Source organism: Pseudopipra pipra, chromosome 15, assembly GCF_036250125.1.
Source record: "Pseudopipra pipra isolate bDixPip1 chromosome 15, bDixPip1.hap1, whole genome shotgun sequence".
In the NCBI taxonomy this organism is placed as follows: domain Eukaryota; kingdom Metazoa; phylum Chordata; class Aves; order Passeriformes; family Pipridae; genus Pseudopipra; species Pseudopipra pipra.
The window spans coordinates 13,650,916-13,670,111 of NC_087563.1; the positions used below are offsets into that span (position 1 = coordinate 13,650,916).

Sequence of the window (19,196 nt, forward strand, 5' to 3'; positions counted from 1 at the left end):
CCTGCCAGTGCTGCTGGACACACACAGGCAGCTTTGGTCCCGTGCAAGGGAAGGCTTTCCGGCCCTCCTCTCCCCTGCCTTCCCCTCTTCTGCAGGAGTCAGCTCTAAATCCCAGCACGCTCAAGGAAACCAGGCTCCACCTGGAGAGTTAGTTATCGTGCCTCTGGAAGGTGAAGGGATCCATCTCTAAGGCCATGTCCCATCTCATGGGACAATACTCGTGTCCCAGTGGTCTGGCAGAGCCCGACAGACCCAACTCAGTGCTATCACAAGTGCAGACTCCGTGGCTTTAACTGAGCATCAGAGCGAGCTCTGGAGGTTGCAGTTGGGGCTCCCTTAACCCCTCAAAGGTCACAGCCTGAAGTATCAAGTTGCTGGAATTTCACTGCGTTGGGGCAAATGCCATACATGGGGTTACATCAGGACTTGAGGAATAAGTTGGCCTCTTTGAGCTTTCAGACCTAGACAGTCAGCAAGGGTGGAACAGAACAGCCCTTTCCCTGTTACGGCTGAAATTGAGCCTTCTCCTGCCTGCACAGCAGCAAAGAAACTCGCCTGTATTTCCAAGTGGAAATTCTCCCTGTGGTTAGTGCTGACTGAGGACACAGTTTGCAAACCTGAAAAAAAGGAAATAGAAAAATAACAGAGAGATCTGGGTCCAAAACCAGCACAGTCTGACCCGAGTGCTACAGTGCATCTGCAGGCAGAGGTGGTTCATTTTGGTGCAGTTACTCACTGAGCTGTGCCCTGCACTGAAGAATGGAAAGATGGGGAAGACAAGATTCCTGGAGAGATTAGTGCTTTCCTGTCTGTTTTCCTCACCCTTATTTTATAAAAGAAACAAACTGTGCCATAAATACTGCATTAAGGTTTGTGGCTTAAATATTCAAAATACAGGTGATGCAAAAAGGTGACAAGCCAGGATCACCGGGACTACTCCAGTAACTAACTGAGGCTTCAACCCAAGTTCAGGTACCCAGGATGGTGGGGTTGATCGAGTTACCATTCCCAGCAGGTAAATCTCTCTCACAGCAGTTCAAGCACATCCAGAATTGCTGCTGAGGGGGAATCTCATCATGGGTCTCGCACAGGGAGGGTCCCACAGTGCCACGACCACCTCCACCCCTCTGCCCGGCTCCGGCTTGTGGAGCAGCTTCCAAACTGCCCATATCCACTGCGGAACCTTCTTTTGTCTTAACGTCTTTTATATATTTCAAAGATGGACAAATTCAGTAAAATCTCGCCCAACCTCCACTGAAGAGACAACGCCGGGAAAAACACTTCGGGCAACGCATCTCCCCGCAGCCGGCCTGGAATGAGGGGAGGAGGGAAGCAGGCATCCCTCTGCCCCGCGAAGTTGTGAGAGGCACGTACTCCTCCTCCCGTTCCCCCTTCTCCTGCTCCTCCCCCGGCCGATCCGCATTCCCGGCTGGCGGCAGCGGCGCGGAGCGGCCGGCGGGGGGAGCGATGGCTCCGGGGATGGAGCCTGGCGCGGCTGGAGCGGAGCGGACACGTTGTCCCGGGGCTGCCGGGGCACCGGGCGGGAGGAGGAACCCGCTCCCGCATCCCCCAGTCCAGGGCTCTGCCCTTCGCAGCGGAGCAGATCAGATCCCTGGTCCCTTTGGGGGCTATGTCCCCACCACGCTTGACTATCCCATCCCATCCCATCCCATCCCATCCCATCCCATCCCATCCCATCCCATCCCATCCCATCCCATCCCAATCAATGCTGCCCAATCCTTTAGACATAAAACCGCTGATCAAATCTGAGGCTGAGTTTGGCAAGAAGGGTCCACTCTGAACCTTGTGACTCAACGGGAGGGTCTTCCTTACCTCTTATGTTTTTTTATCCTTGGTCTCTATGTGAATCATATTAAGACGATTCTGAGCAATTTTTCTTTCTATGCTTTATATATGTAGGAATAAATAGAGTGGACCTTGCCATCAAATCCTTTTAAGCCACACTGTCACAAATTTATATTAAAACCTGATTTTGCTGATATGTTTGCCAGTGATTCTTTAAGTGACCTGAGCCACTCATTCATGACACCATCCCATCTCACTCAGAGGTGCCTGAGCCCCCCCCCAATCCTTCTGGAGCACAGACCCTATTTTAGTCTAAAGGACACAAGGTTTATGTGATCCCAGATTTTGTGTTTTGCAGCATCAAAACACATCTCAGCATCATTCCCTCTAATTTTTAACCTACTGGCTAATTTTAACTTAGATTTGATGGGGCACAGAACCGCAGACATGGCATTCCTCTGGGTGGCCTTAAGACAGACAGAGAGAGGATGCAGACAGACGGACAAGTACTTCACTGCACAGTGATGCTGAAGTCTAACAGGAGCTGGGCTCGGTCTGATTCACTGGTGCCAAGGTAATTGCACGGTAGGTAATTATTTGTGTCAGGGATTGACTATCCAGTTTCTGGCCATGGAGCAGTTCCATTACTTTCTATTTCATGTCCTACCACATAAATCATGGCCATTTCCCAATTAAGCCCATTTTTTGTCAGCCTCAGTATTATGCTCCTAATCAGAGAAACTCTGATTCTCTGATTCTTGGGAAACAACTCGCCCCAGGACACATTTTTATGTGCATTCCCTACATTTTCCTAATTTCGTATTTCCTTTTGATCGCTGCTTTGTTTGGACTCAAAAGACTATACAAGTCTCTTGTTATTTCTTGTCCAAACACCTCTCTGATCACCTTTACTGCTTGAGTTTTGGAGACTTTGCTGCCATCAGCTATGGGGCCAAAATTTTAGGTGTGCAAGGCCAGGCCTGACCACAGTGTGATGGTGACTGTCTGTGGCTGCCCAGGGCAGCCACAGAATCACAACCATGCCCAGTGGGACAATCCCTGGTGGCTGGGGCTGTACATGACACTCACAGGGTTTCTTACTGTCAGGAGGAGTGGAAAAACACCACAGGACTCCCAGGCTGAGCATCCAGTGCTGACCAGCCACACGATTCATTGATTCATTTCCCTCCCATGAAATGAGGATCCTCTTGGAAACTGAAGGCTCTTTTCCCCCCAGCACTGATGTCCTCAGAAGAGCTGCTTTGGCTCAAAAGTGCCTGAGCTGGATGCAGACTGAAAGCAGGGTTAATATCTGGGGCAAGTATCACCACTTGTTTGCTCTGCTCCCTCTCCCTGAAGAATCTGCTGTTGAGAGCAGAGATGAGTCAAGGCAGACCTTTGGTCTGACCCAGTCCTGCAGCTCTTCTGCTCTAACCACACCTGCAATCATGCCCTGTCTGCTTGGGCTTGAGCAGCAGGATTCATCCTGTAGGATTCCTGTTGTTTCCTCCTGGTCACGGTGTCTAATGAAATCCTTACCTTATCTACCATCAGATGATTCCCCCATCACTTTTGAGCCAGCTCCAGGTTTTCACTCTGGTGCAGATTTTCATACCCTTCAAAGAGCTGTTCCCTACTCTGAGCGCTGCCCACATGCCATCTCTTTGGTGAGCCTTTATCCTTGTTCCACAGGAATAATTTCCTTTTCCTTTACAGCTTGCTCATCCAAGTGGGATGCTGGAGTGTTCTACTTAACATGTCTGGTTTGCATCCTTCTCCTTAGGCTGGCAGCTGGCATTGGATGAACTACCTGTGGCAGGAAGAAACATGCTGGAATAATCAGAGGGGAAATCTGGAGGGCTCCAGAGGTTTGCTCCTCTTCAGAGGCAGATGCCCATATCCCTTGCACGTTAACCATAACACAGGGCCTGTCCATACAGATGTTTTCCAGCCAGTGCCGGCAAACTTCAACCCCTAGCCATGGAAACTCACTTCCCCTGGAGATCTTGGCATGCAGGACAGACAGGAAGGAACATGAAGATAATCCCCCTCCATATGCAAAGAGCAAAAGAGGAAGGGAGGATAAGACTATCCTCCTCTCTTTGGCTGCCTCTACCTAAAAACTGGCAAGGGTGAAAGTGCTCCCCACTCAGCTCACACCTGCAAACCCCTGCCCCTGCTGCTGCCCACACGGGCAAGCCCTCTGGGGAGGAGCACACTGGAGAGTGCCAAGCAGCCCCCGCAGCCTCAGCACTGCTGGGCTCAGCCCAGCGCGCCCACCCTGCCATGTTCATCCCTTCTCCCACTGTCTCCAGACCCCTCCCCAACTGTGCAGCTGCAGTGCCGTGGCAGTGACCCCCCAGCAGATCCAGCCCTCCTACTCTGAATGGTTCATCTCCCTGAGGATGCTCAATTCTGGCTTGAAAATCCAAACGTTAGATGAGGAAAAATGCCTTTGGAAAGGAGCTGTGATGGGATATCAGGGTACACGTTGCTGCTCCAGCAGCCAGCCCCTCGTCCACAGTCCCAAGCTCAGGGCTCTGCTGAGGGCTCCCCTTTTCCTCCATGCTGGAGCTGTGGCTGTCTTCCCTGCTTTTCACCTCCGGCTGTACCTTTAACATGTGTGGGCAAACCCAGGCTCCTGAATGCAACTCAGTTCAAGGCAAAGGTGTTGGGGCACGTTCCATTTGGGAGAGAAGGAATGGTTGAATTGCTGGGGAAAGGCCAGCCTTGGACTGCCAAAGCTGGGAGAGACCTGGCTCCCTGATCTGGCCCCGTCTGCAGAGGCTTGTGAATGGACCCAGGGAGGAGCCAGTAAGGGATTGGATCAGCTCTGCTTGGCAGGCACAGGGACAGAGGAAACAAGACGGGGTTGAGACATGCCCCCTGCTGCAAAAGGTTCCTTCTATGAGGGTGCCAAAGGATCTGCAAAGAGAGTGAATGAACCTGCCTTGGCATCCCTGCAGTTGCTTCTTTGTAAATGTCTCCTCTTTTTTTCCAGGTGAGAGAGCAAAGATCTTCCCCTTCCTTTCAGACAGAACCAAGACCACATGGCAGAGCTGTGCTTCACACACGTGTGCACACCCCCACACAAACAGGATTTCTTGGGTTATCTGACAAGTTCCTACTTCTCCTTCCATGTTTTGTTTGCTCTCTTGCCTCTCCCTGGGCTCAGCTTATCCTTGCACAGCTCCTTCCGTCCCACTCAGTTACACCAGAGTAAAGCTGAGTCCAGGTGGTTGTGGCTCTTCCCAGCCCCACTCCAGCCCCACAGCAGCCCATGGGCATCCCCACCAGTCCCACAGAGAACAGGAGCTGGCCTTGTTAACCTGAGTGACAACCCTGCGGGTGCCTCTGTCTGGGAATCATCCACTCAAACCCCGTTGCTGACCAAACCCCATGTCTGTCTCTGCACATCCTCTCCCTGCCTCCCTCCCACCCCACCGAGCCAGCTGCCCCCAGGCTGCTCTCCACAGAGGGCTGGAGAGCTTCTCTGAGCACCCCAGGCTCTGTGGGGTAGGACACCCGTCTCTCCTGCCCATTTTGCAGCCTGTCTTCTCCAGAGCCCATAAGACTTCCCAGGAAATGCTGGAAGGGATTTTCTGCCTCTCACTGTTGGGGTTTCCGGGAGTCAGAGAAACCTCCCCGTATCTCCAGATCTAAATCAGCGGAGACGTGCCACAGCCAGCAGCCACCCCAGCACTACCCCATCTCTCTGGAGGGAAGTCAACCTTACCCCAGAGCAAAACAGGAGGCTCTGCTCCCCATCTCCTTGGCAAGCCCCGTGCTCACCCACATGGGAATATCAGCCTTCATTCTCCTGGCCCCATCAGTCTCTCCTTCCCCTCCTCAGTCTCAGGTGCTGGAAAATAGCAGGCACTGATCTCTCAGGACATTTTCCTACCCAAACCCTGCCTATGATCTCTTCCTAGGGACCTGCAGAGGAGCAAGGCTGAAAAACATGGGCACAGATTGAAGGGTCTCAGTTTTTCAGCCAAGTCCTGCAGGCACCCCTGGAATGGGATTAGCTGTGGGGTTCAGTTCTTATCTAGATACTTTTAGTTTGACCCTGAGCTACTGAAGAGATGGGTGGATTTCTTGTAGATTATTTAGGGTAGCCTGGCAACAAATTTTTCTTCCTTGCAGAACTCAGAATTAAGCCATGTGCTGCTTTGGAAGTGGTGAAATGATGATCGCACAGGTGATCACTGAAAAAAAAACTCAAAACCTCCCACTGACTTTTACTCATTTCCAGTTTTGCTCATGTTGCTCATTTCCAGTGCCTCCCATTTCTCCTGACTGATGAAGACAAGAGCGATTCTAGCACAGGGAGGCATTGATTGACCAAGTTCTTCATCCGTTTATTTACTTTCTCATCCACCCACACGTGGCCAGGCTTCGATTCTCTGAAGAATCAGCCTCTCGGCGTTCTTGGAGACTCATCTACGGCAATAATCAGCACAGATGCCCTCAGCAGGGTTGAACCGTTTGCGGGAGGGAGTGCTGATTTCTTGGTGGGAAGCCAAGGAATGATCTCATCCTGGAAAGGAAGCCAGAAATCACCATCTCCACCGGGCAAATCGTGGTGTTTGCTGTCACCTGCACAGACCACCCCATGCTCTCTGCAGATGGTCTGTTGTGCCTTTCCACCCCTCAGTCCCACCAACACCTCCACGTCCACATTCTTCAGCTTTGATTTCTTGGCAGAAGCAGTCAGGACAGCTGTCACCACCATGACTGCTATCAGAGCCAGTCTACCATCAAATACCAACTGGACATCAGACAAGCTGTCCAAAGAATAGAAGAAAACGAGTTCAGTGTCTGAGTAGCAAAACAAACCTCAAAAAAGGTGGCATAAGCAAGTGGTCTGTCTGACAAGGGCTGGGTTGCCACATGTGATGTGGTGGATGTTGCTGGGCTAGAGGCAGATCATGTATCCCTGCAACAGGCCCATCCTTGCACTGTCCTTTCCCCTTTTCCCTGCCCTTGTGGTGGCAGGGCAGCCTGGCCATCATCCACAGAGCTGGATGTGGTTCTGCACCCCAGGTATTGTACTGGTCACCTCTTCTTTCTTGCTGAGGGACTTCCTTTGCAGGCCGAGGTAGCAGCACCACGTTAGGGCATCACATTGGGGCATCATGTCTCTTGTGAAGACAAAAGGCCTCAAGATGTCCCTTCTCAGCCCTTTGGGAGGAGGCCAGCAATGCACAGACTGATCTTCCTGGCTCACCATACACTGCTTTAATTTCTCACCTGAGCCCCATCCTGCCCCTAAACCCATTCCTCCCAGCTGTGGTTTCCAAAAAGGAGCTATAAATCCTGTCTTTGAAATTTGGGAATCATCCAAGTCTTACGATGGTCACTCAGTCTCCATCAATCAAGCTGCAGCCACAGCTCTACTTTAGACTGAGCCCTCAAGCTTTTCCTTGCTGACACAGCCTGCTGACCTTCTGGAAGCAATAAGTGAGAGCACCCTGCCAAGGTCATGGAGAGGGTAGGGAAGAGATGTGGTTTGTGCGTGTCTGCAGACACCCATTGCAATGCTCCCACTGCCAGCAGGTCAGAGGCTCAGACTGGTTGGGAAGAGATCACTCCTCAAGGGCCCTCCCTGATCTGGGTGCACCCTCTGCAGCAGGGATGCTCTGTGGTGCAGCGGCCTTGGCCCACCTGCCTCTTACACACGTCCATCCTTTTAGGGAGAGATCTTGTCTTTCTCCTCCATACCCCTGTGACATCTTTTTTTCCCCTCCTCTCTGTGTCTCCATTCAGTGCTCAAACTTCTGGCTCTTTCTTTCTTCAAGATTCTGTACCACATCTGCCATTTTAATTCTACATTCCAGTGCCTCTTGCCACAGTCACCCATTTCACACATCTCATCTAATTATTTTTGCTCTATTTCTGTCACTCACGGGCATATCCCTCACTGGCTCCATTTCCCTCTCCAGTTCTGCCCCAAAAAACATCCCCACCCCTCTTCTGTCTATTCTCTGCCCACCTCCACCCACAGCTTCCGACAGCACATGTGGCTTTCCCAGCCCACCTTCATCCCTGTCATCTTCAAGCTCTTTAGGAGGGTATGGAGCCACTGGAAAGGGTGGACAGGATCAGTCTGACCCAGATCCCCTTGAGTGTAACAGCCAGCCAGACGGGCGAGGTACTTTGGTGGGAGGAATTGGGGTCCACTGGCAACTGCTCTTGGTCTCCTGGGCTGGAAAGCCCTGTGGGACCTCCTACTCTCCCTGCCTATCAGCCACTCTTTCCGGATAGCCCAGGGTACCCTGTGCTGAATGTGGTGCAGCTCCTTCTCTTTGTTTCTTTTCCAAACCTTTGCACTACCTTTGTTCCCCGCAGATTTCAAATTGCTGAAAGATTTATAACACCGCAGTAAATCACGAGATGCAGCACCCAAACGGGGCTTTAATTATCATCACAAAGGTATTAAACGTACATCCAAAACGAGAAGGGGACTGCTCATCTCTCCGTGGGTATAATTCCCTGTTGATGTGTTTGGGTACACCTCTTCCCCCCACCCTGCATATTTGTATACCAGTGCACGAATTCATCTTTGAAGGCTGTACAAGAATGTGTAATCTCTGTCTTTTATGTGCTTCCATATCGCTTCTCATCTCGATTAGCAGTCCTCCCCTTTAGTCATGTTCATGTTGTGCCATGAAAGGCATCCATGCACATGCACGGAGAAGAGTGTAAACTGGTGTTTACTACCTCAAGATGTATTTCCACATAAATACATTCTGCATCAACGGCTGCTTTAGCACCTTACGAAGATGTTTTGACACATGTGTATGCTCATGTATTTATTCCCTGTACCTAAACCCACTCATTTCTGTACATGCACAACTTTGGCACGGTTTTCTCTATTGCTGGTGTCATATGCTTTGATCAGCACCATTCCCCACCAACCTTCCCCAGTCACTGCATCCCAGCTGCCCAGCAGAAGAGAAAGCAGAGATGTGAAGACCTGGTATATTTTTCAGGTCACTTGTTTTATTTACACCACCTACCTTAGGTTAGCCTGAGATGCCCAACCAGCTTTGAAGACAATCCCTTGATCCTAAAAACACCCAAATGTCTATGTTCTTTCCCTTAGAATTAACCCTGCCTTCAGGATTGGCTTTCATCCACAGCCCTGTCAGAGAACAGATTTTCCTCCACCTTCAGTTTACTGTCTCCTGAGCCTCACACAGGTCCACATTTCTTCTTAAGAATAAAAGCACACTCAGAAAGGTTGACTCTTCTGTGTAACACCACAGCTTGTGGCCACTTTACCTTTACCCTCTGTTTACTCAGTCCGTACATGCATAAATCCACATCAGTAAAAGGCTTTGGCCAGGCACATCCACATTAGGAGTTCACAGGGTATTTGTCCATCTGGTGCTCACATGCCTGCTGAAAACCTGTGCTCCTTTTGCCCCTATTCTGTCCATTCCTGTATAAGCAAGAGCAAGCTGTGTCTGTGCTGTTGTTTCCATGTTCCCTACAGCCATTCTGTCCTCAGGCAATTTGGGACAGATGCACTTTGGAAATTATAAACCACTTTGGAAATTAAGGTAATATAGAGGGCCCTTTCAGTGCTGCTGGCACTCAGGCTTTCTTTTCTCTGACCTTAATGATTTCAGGCATGTAGAGGAAGGAGATAAATAAGAGATATCAGATATGTGAGAATCCACATATTCTCTTGTTCTGCCAGAAAACAAAGAGCAGAAGAATTTCAGATCCTGCAGCCAAGAAGCAAATGTCCCCACTGTGCACCACGGAGCTCATATCCATGCATGCACACTATGCTGGATATGCTGGACCACATTTGGCCAAGGCTTTGGATCCGAGCCTGGCCAGCAGGAACACCTGCTGCCACAGGGAGACTCATGGCCTGCCATCCTCTCCTTTAGCACTGAAACCTTTGGCTCAAGGCACATGCTTTTGGGAGTTAGAACCTGTCCTTCACTTTACACCAGCCTTGACATTTATGCTGATGGATGTCCTGCTTCCCAGGATTCACAGCCAGAGCCACAGAGCATGCCCAGCACTGTCACCAAGCACCTGCTTCATCCCTGAAACTACATCTATGCACCCAGAGGGAAGCACAGCCCAGCAGGTTGTTTCTGTTCACCTTAAACCCCTTGGATTTAGTGGTTTAAAGCCACCCTCAATCAGTCCCCTCAGGGGTTCAGTCAAAACATGTGGTGGGCTGATGGCTCTTCCCCTCACCTGATGGTTTTGTCACAGCCAGCAATGCTTGACGGGTCCCAGCTCTTCTTGGTGCAGGAGCTGCAAAGGCTGATCTGCCCATCTGATCTGAGATGGACTCCTGAGGGCACAGAAAAAACTGTAAATGCCCAGGGGGCTTGGCTCTCCCCTTCCCAGCTCTAGATAGCCTGGGCTTGCCTGAACCCCAGCCCACTTTCCCACACCGCTCTGCTGCCCTTTCTGCCACAGAGGTACGTTCCCTACTAATCCCTTTATAATTTCTCCGATTAACACAACATTCTGCTTTTGCAGAGGGAAATCCTTCCCATGTGCCTAACAAAGCTATGCACCATAATTTTCTCTTCATTTGGGAATCCTGCATGCTGCTGCAGCTGGTACTACAATGAGCTGTGCTAAGGACTGGCAGGGAGCACACGGTAGCGTCTAAAGTAGAATTTCCTCTATAACCAGCTTAGGGAGTATTAAGAGCACATTAAATAGCAATCTGGGCCTGGCTAAGGATCAGCCAGTGCTGATCCACATCTGAACACCTCACACTGCCAGACTCCCCAGCAGCAGCGAGCTGCAGAGCCAAAGTGCATCGACCTGAAGGGGTGTGTTCCCAGCTGCAGCCAGCCTGGGCTCCTCGCACCCTGGGGCTGTAAGCATGAAGTTCTCTAGACTTAAAACTTCATGAAAAACTTGGCCCCAAGCTTATCTGAGAGCAGACCTATGCCTGGTGATGGTGTCTCATTGCAAGAGCCACAGCTTCTGTGCCCTTGCCCAGCTCTGACCAACGTTGAATGGAGGGACAGGGGGTGGCAGATGGACAGAGAGAGAAGCACCTCAACCAGCTGTGTTTTATTTAGTGATAATAATGCAAAAGAGAGAGGGAGCAGGATGGGTCCCTTGCACCCAGAACAAGACATGGCACTAAGGAGCACCATATCCCCCATGTTGTGCCTCCACAGCATTGTTCAAGCAGGACTCAGCTGAGCAGAACTACAGCTGAGGCACTGGGACACCTGAAGAATTGCCCCTCCCTGGTTGTGCAACATCTCTGTGATTTGCATAACAGTAAACTATTGCCCAACAATCATATCAAGGCTGCTCACAGTCATTCTTTATACACATACACCAAACCATGTCAGTATTGGCCAATATTTATTAGATCTCAACCATCCATCTGTCTGCCTACATCTCTGCAACACTTGTGCTGAAGCTAACCAGAAGGCTGGGTTTCACTTGACAAGTCAACTGGTTATTTCTCAATTCCTTCTCTCCTGATGCTTCAAATTCCTCACTTCAAGGACTTTACCCCTCTGATTTGATACCCAGGATGTTCAAGCTGTTCACAGCAGATACATGTCCAATAAAGATGCCATTAGCTCCTTACCAAAAATAAAACAAGTTCAGACACTGGTGATGAGGAATAACCTCATGCTCCAAGGATGCACGTGACTCCAGCAGGGTACCTGATTTATCATGAGAGCAAACCCTAGACTTTGTCCTCTTTTCATTTCCAGGTCAGGATGTCCTCAGGATTACTTATTTTGCATTAATAAAGAAACCTAACAGCAAGAAAATGCAACTGAAACAAGATGCTCTCCAGATCCCAGAGAAAGCCTCTCAAGAAGGCAGAATTACCCCAAGGGTCAGCTCAGGCATCTGAAGCACAGACACCCCCTCCAGAGCCCTGGTATGTAAGCCCTTAGGTTAATTCCCTGTGAGAAGCCACCTAATACATGATGACCTCTCCTAAACTTCAGTGGCAAATCTCCACCCTCAGCCCAAGTGGGGCAGTGATGGCACATGACATATTTTAGTGCAGCACTGGGCCTCGTGGAGCTAGAACCTCCCTACAGAAACACAGACAGAAAAGGCACACTAGAGTCTGGAGAGGTGGGGATGTTGAATGGGAAGATGATTTATGCCAACATACCAACCTAGGCTTTAAACCTCAGTCCGGGGTGCTCTGGTGCCCTGGCAGAAGGTCCCTTTCCTGCCCAGTGCCCCCTGCAGAGCCAGTTTGCTGGCACCCATCTGAGTACAAGTCAGCCAGGCACAACCCTCACTGTGAGAGGAGGGACACAGGCTTTACAGCAGAGCTTTCTTCAGGCAGGTTGATAGATGTCCAGGAAATAAAACCCAGCGAGAGCTTCGCTCTGGGTGGCACCCACAGGAGATAATTGCTGCTGGATACTTGCCTGGGGCTAGGGAGAAGTTCCTACATCAGCACAGTGGAGCTTCTCCCCAGGTACCCCCTGCTCATTCACATCCACATCTTCCCCTTCCAAACTGCACCGGGTGAAATTCAGACACGTGGTGTCATTGTTGCAAGAGTGTCCAGCAGCACTGCCAGGTGAGGTGGGTTAAATCACAGTGCCAGCAGCAGAGCCCACTGCCTGAAGGAGCAGTACCAAGTACAACCCTACACCCCCTCCCTGTGGTTCCTGCCTTTTCCCGCTCCCCCCAGACGAGTTCTGGTTTGTCCTGAGGTTTGCTTGCTCGCCTCGTTTACACGAACGATAATTTTGGATGTGGTAATGGCAGAACTGTAGCAACATGCCTCCCTCCCACCCCCCCTTCTCCACCAGCAGTGTGGGGCACAAAGCTGCATGCTGCTGCAGCCCAGCCATTTTGGGTGCTGGGAAGGACCAAGCTCCTCACCACTCACCTCCCAGCCTCCTGCTCACTTCCTTTCCTAATCCCAGGTTCCATCAGCAGCGCCAGGTTCCATCAGATGGCCAGGTTCCATCCTGGCCAGCGCTGTGGCATGTCCTTGGAAAGCCCACCCACAGGCTGCCCATGCTCCCATAGCCCTTGCTGTGGTAACAGGGGTTGAACCAGCTCTGGGCTTCACCTGATTTATTCCATATGGCCCTGTCCCACACAGATCCTCTCAGAATAATACTAATGGCCATGTTTATAGTCAGCTGTTTGCAGGAAATTCCCTCCCCACACCTATCAGTGTCAGGTTTATGATTTAACTTTCAGGGGCTGCAATTTTATTCTTGATTCCCATGCCAGAAACGCATGAGCTGCAGATCTCTCGCCTTGCCCCAGAGATGTGTATCTGAGATTCATCCCCTGCAGTTACTGATAGTGTGAATTACCACAGCACCTCACAGCCCTTGTCCTGGGATGCCTCAGCACCAGCTGTGCACATGTGTGTGTCTGCCAGTGCTAATGGCACGAAGAAGGTGCCTGAAGGATGGTGACACCACCAGGGTGAGGTTGGGAGCCCTCTTCCCAAGCCCAGGAGGGAACAACCCATTGCTTGGTATCAAATAAGATTTGCTTGGCTGGGTGGGATAAGCCATGACGCACCTTGAGAATGAAGGCAACAAGCACAGTCTGATGTGATGCAGGGTGGGGACATACAGGCAAGTGTATCAATTCTGTCCTCCAGGACCTGTTTCCAGATCAGACACAGCTTTGCTGTTGTCCAAATCACTCCTTTCGCAGACTGAATGGAGTCAGCAGCAAGGCCCAACAATCCTGGCCAATATTCTCACTAGAAAATTCAAGTCAGACTCACAGCCAAGCACGGAGCAGCTCCACATGGGGAAACCTATAGGTGGGTTGACTTTGGTCCCTGACATCTGGGTCCATGCATCGGTCTTGTCCTTTCTGTGAGTGCAGGAGGCTGTTCAGTGACTGGCCATAAGGCTGCTCTGACCTGATAGGGACATATTTTTGCAAATCCCATTTAAGCAGATGCTCACCAGACTTACACATCACATCAGCTTTTCGGGAAGCCCAAAGCAGACTTACCCTCAGCTCCCAACTCCTGTCTGCCCAGACCCAGTACTCCAAAAAGGATTTTGCTCCAAGTGAGTAATACTCAGCCTGCTACAGAGGACACCAAAAACAGACAGGTCAAAGAGGGAGACTCACCAAGTGGCTTTCCTATACAACTGGTGCCACTGCCACAACTTTTATTTATTCTTAAATTAGATGCTCTTAACTGCTCTGGGCCAGCACACAGCAAATGCAGACCACAGCAAATGAAATAGCACAACAGAAAGAGCACAATGAGAGCTTGCTCCATCCACTCAAAATGCCACCCACTGCCTGTGGGAGATGACAGCTGGGCAGGCAGGATGGCACTGTACCAGCTTCCCCACTTGGAAAATCCCCAGCCTCCAGCTCCAGTGAGTGGCTGTGGGAATTGGCAGGGAGATCAGCCCAGCATCAGCTCAGCCCATGACAAAGCGGACATCCCCTGTATGGTGGCCATGCCCCAGCTTGCCTGAAGCAACAGCAGAGAACAAGCCACCGGGCTGGAGCCCATGCAGTCAGCACAGGGCAGGCTCAGCTGCTCTCTGCTCCAGCAGGGACACTGCTGGAGTGTGCTCAGAGCCTGTTCAAGAGCAGCCAAGTGCTCCAGCTCCATCTCAAGTCAAGAACACTTGAGTATTCTTCCTCTGCAACCCAAAACCCAAGCGTTGCCTTGCAAAGTGGCCCCAGTCCCAAGTGCAGGAGGAAAGTTCCCCTGCCACTGAATCACCAGCTGCACTCCCCTTCTCCTCTCCTCCTATTCCCCTTCCTGCTCACAGCAGGCAGGGCTGGGTAAGCCACTCCTGGGTGATTCACTCCCCAGCAGGCAGAAATGCTTTCTTGGATACACACAGCTGGGCACAGGGCAGAGGCACAAGCCCTCTGATCCGAGTTGAATCACTGCACCCCAAATGAGCTCCTGCATGCAGGGACAGGGCTCCCACCGAGGTCGTGGCAAGGTGAGTATTGCAACAGTACAACGTGTGACTCACCGGCAGAGAAAAATGCCATTTGGGGCAGGAATTGGGAACGGAGGTGGAGAGCAACCTGCTGGGGCACAAACCGGGGGTGTCAGTCACAGAAACAGCCAGGTCTGTCTCAGGGTGATGAGGAGACAAAAGTTGTGCAGAGCAGTGAGAAGGCTGAGGGAATGGTGTCGGGTGAGCGAGCCTGTCCAGGGAGCCCTGGGCTCCTCATCATGCTGATGGGGCTGCTACATCCCAGGGCTGTCTGAGCTCAAGTAGAAAAGATCCTCATCCAGCCATGGTGCTGGGAGTTTTTCCTTTATTTTCAGGACTGGATCTACCCATGGAACCCTCCATGTGAACAGGATGGTCATCCAAGGTTTGGGCTGGATAATGCCAGCTGCATCTCGCTGAACTCCACTGCAGTCAGGCTCCCACGCCAGACAGTGGCACTGCCAGGCTCGGGGAAAACCACCCCATGGCACATTGTTCCTATCCTGTGTTCCTCAGTCCCAAGGGCAGTACCCATGCCCCAGCAATGAGCCAATGTCCCCAGCACCCAGATGCCTCCATGGGCACTGCTTTGGGTAATTCCAGTGGCATGCCTTGCACTTGCCCTACAGGGTAACACACTTTTTCCCACACCCATGTTTTCTCGCTTGAAGGCAAGGCAGCCTTGATCAGCGTTTCCATGTTGTGTTGCAACAAGACACAAACTCCCTCGAGTCAACTGTCCCAACAGTTTTGCCAGGGGCAGCAGGAAAATGGGCAGAGATTCCCGGTAAGGTAATAAGGCTTTCCTAATTCCTGCTAGGAAATGTGTGTCCTTAGTGCAGGGCACAGCCTGGCCTCTCCTTCCAAGGGGAAGGTGTTGTCTGGGAGCACCAATGCTGAGATGACAAGTCATGATGGAAAGCTGGCAGGGCGTCCTCCCACATCCCTCCAAGCCAGCTGGATTTTCCCCCGGGAGCTGCAGAGGAAGGGAAACAGGGTGCCATGAATCACCCACACCCAGGATAGCAGAGGGGGTTCCCCTGTCTCCCTCTAGTGACTGCAGTCCTCAAAAGATTTCAGGTTAATTATGCTGAATCATTAGCTCAAGCTGCAGCTCCTGTGGTTCATGAAGCCCTGGGACTTATTGTTCCACAGGGCAGAGCCCACAGCATTCCCAGAGCAGTGTCCCCAGAGTGGTGGCAGTGCTTATGTATATGAAAACAGCATGTCAGAGCAGGGGTACGGAGCCAGAACCTTCTTGTGTAAGATGCTGTTCAAATGGAGAACAACAAAAAAGTAATATCTATCTATATAAATAAAGCAGGCACATCTCCATTGGGAATTTAAAAAAAAAAAAAAAAAATCATCACCCTTTGGGATGCAAAGCAGCTAGGCCTGGAGAGCAGCTAAGAATCGTTATTAAATAAATTAATTAGTTCAGCAGAGCCCGCCAGGTACTGAACACTTTCCACTTCCAAGCAGGTAAATGAGTCCGTGGGAACAGAGGCTGCTCCACGCCTGCCAGGCAGCGCAACCTGCATTTTAATGGTAATGCAATTTCTGCAGCTCTGCCCCTGGAAGCAGCACACTGGGGTGCTGTGTGTCCCCCCAGGAGGGACCAAAGAGACCCCCAATGCCAGGGACCACAGCTACCTCTCTGTGGGCCCCCACGCCCACAGGAGAAAGGGTTTGTGGCAAAGTGATGTCTGTGCTCAGCATAGCCTGGAGCTTCCCCTGCTGGGAAGCAGCAGGTCTGGAGCCAGGGCTGTGGTCGGGTGGCACTGAGCAAGGCTGGCGGGGTGAGCTGTGCCCCACGTGCAGGGCTGAGCATTGCCTTGGAGAGCACAGCCCCACGCTTTGCATCACCAGCTGCTGCTGTAGGCAGGCAGGATGCCTTTGATCCCCTCCCCAGCCCTGTCTTGCTGCCTTTAAACTCCAACTTTCCTCACCCTGGGGTCTGGCAGGAGCAGGCTGAGCAAAGACTCCTCTCCCATCCTAATTGCAGCCGACACCGGCAGGCACGAGCCGGGCAGGGCAGGGCAGGTACAGGGCAGGTGACAGGGCAGTGCTGCCCTCCCTGCCGCCTGTAGGTGTGAACTTGGCTTTGATCCAGATCAGCAGGAAGTGACCCAGGGCCAGGCTGTGGGTCAGAGCATGCTGAGAGGAGGCAAAGGAAGAGGAAAACACGAGCTGGGGAGGGAAGGTGGAGGTGGTAAGATAGGACTCTCCTTCCCTACCTCCAGGGCAGGTCCAGCTGCAATGACTCTTCCTGCCTCTCCCGCTCCAGATGTTATGCATCAAAAGGTGTCCAAATCCCTGTCCTACACCAGCTTTGCTAAAACTCTGAGAATTTCAAGGGTACAGTAGAAAATCCACTGAAAAACACCAGCAGTGCTCCAGCCTCTCTTTCCAAAGCAAGCGCTCATCAGGGAAGTGGGGAGGTAGATCTCTGTTGTAAGAGGAAGTTCACAATTACAGCACAAGTCGTTACTGGAAAATAAAATTCCCTGGCATGTTGCAAATAAAATCTGAATTCCCCAGTCTGGGGTGCAAGGCAGCCCACAGCCTTCATTCCAGGGCCCATCTGAAAGATAAAGTGAGATGATATTTGTAATGGAGGAGACAGATAAAAGTTGGTAGGGGAAAAACTCCGGGAGGGCATTTCAAACAACGAATATTACATCCAAAACAGCACAAGACTCCCTTGCAAAAAGAAGTCTCCAGTGAACATGCATTCCTGAAAACCCCTGAAATTAAATCTCTGTGCACACACCCACCTATAATCTGAGCAGCACTATTGCAAACCACTCCAGAGAGCACGATCATGTTGTCTCCTCCTCTCCTTAGGGGAAACAGAATTATTCAGTCACTGAGAACCTTTGAACAGCCCTGATTTTTCACTGTGGGCGAGGGCAGCCATTCTGCAGACAACAGATGTGTCCAGGGCATACCAGAGCATCCAGCTGCTGCAGCACACCCAGGGCCAGGGTCTCTGCCTTGATTCCAGCACTGGGGTACCAAGAGTGACCCACAAACAAGCAGTCAGTGCTCTTCCCACCCAGCAATGGATGGCCATTGAGGTTGATTCCTTATTGGACCCTGAACCCCACCCCAGATCAACCCTCAGCATTCCCCATGGGGGCTTGTCCTAAGAGCAGAGCACAACCCAACCCTCCAAGTGCTCCTGCCTGCCCGTACAGATATACCTGTACAGATGTGCCTGCCCATGCAAACACACCACCTGCCCATTCCTCCCAGCTTTCTCCAGAGCTGCAACAAGCCCCCAAGAGGAGCTCCCCAAGAGGCTGCAGAAGCATCTCTTGTCACCCCACAGCTGAGCAATCCACAGATTTGCCACGACTTTAGTAGGATTAGGCAGACCTGCTGCCAGGCTGAGAAGCCCAGGGAGGACAGATTATTCCTGCCAGGAGCCAAGGCTCTGAAAAGGGACATTGTTTCATGGATGATTTGCCCTTTCCCCCTCACACACACAGAGATCTGTAGCTCCAATCTGGCTTTTTTTGCAAGGCACCAGCTACCCCCTACGGTCAGCGATAAGATCGGAGAGGGATAACCATGGGAAGAAAGGAGAGAAAGCCGGGCTGATCAGCTGAACCTGGGATGGTCTGCAGAGGGGTTGAGCCCTGCCCAGGTGCTCAGCCTTGCCTGAGCCCATCCAGCTGCTCCAGGTGTTGCACACTGATCTGAGGGCACCCCAGAGCAGAAGATGCTCCGCTCCCCTTTCAGGCCAAACCCTGGCTTCCATCCCAATAGCTCCCGCTGTGCCCAGGAGCCATGTGTTCCCAGTCCTTGCTGGAAGGAACAGGTTGCAATACCTCACTCCCCCTCCCCAGCCTATCTTGGCTCGGGGCATGCTGGCAGCTGGGAAGAGGCAGTGTTGGAACAGTGACCTCAGGCCCTGCAGGAGCTTGATTTGGGAAGGCAATGCACACTGTCCTGGCCTCCTCATGCAACCAAACCCTTTGCCGAGCCGTGAGTATCAGGGCAGAAGGCAACTTTCACCTTCTCAATGAATAAAATGCTCGAGACGGGAGGATCTGATTTCAGGGGCCCTACAGCAGCAAGCCCACACCCCCAAACACAGTCCCTCTGTTTAGCCACCAGCCTTCCCCAGGAGAAGGTAATAGCTCAAAGGTGGTTTCACAGACAAGCTCTGGCTGCAGAGCTCCATTATTTCTCTTTGCCCTGTGAGATCTCCAAACCCCTTGCCCATGGCAGCACTTCACTCCTCAGCACAGCTAGTCCCACCGATGGGGACTTACCCTTATCATCCTTCTGCTCCAAAACCAGCACTCCAGCATGGCTTGGGTCACACCAAAGTGCTCTCAGAGAAGTGATGGGCAATCTCCTCTCCTGCCCTTAACCTTAAACTTAACCTTAACCTCCAGCCAGCCACTCCCCTCCCCTTTATCGGATCTATCC

General features: G+C 51.6%; 1 long non-coding RNA gene across 2 annotated transcripts in view; it reads right to left on the reverse strand.

Annotated features, from left to right (window-relative positions):
• Positions 1-268: 268 nt before the first annotated feature.
• The window catches only part of LOC135422649 (uncharacterized), a 58,282-nt gene continuing 39,354 nt past the window's right edge, over positions 269-19,196 (reverse strand). The window contains exon 3 of one of the 2 annotated variants that reach the window (XR_010434539.1): positions 269-617. This is a non-coding gene — a long non-coding RNA (uncharacterized LOC135422649). Of the gene's footprint in view, positions 618-6,168; positions 6,347-19,196 lie in introns of those variants that run through there. The other variant, XR_010434540.1, reaches the window with a different exon arrangement.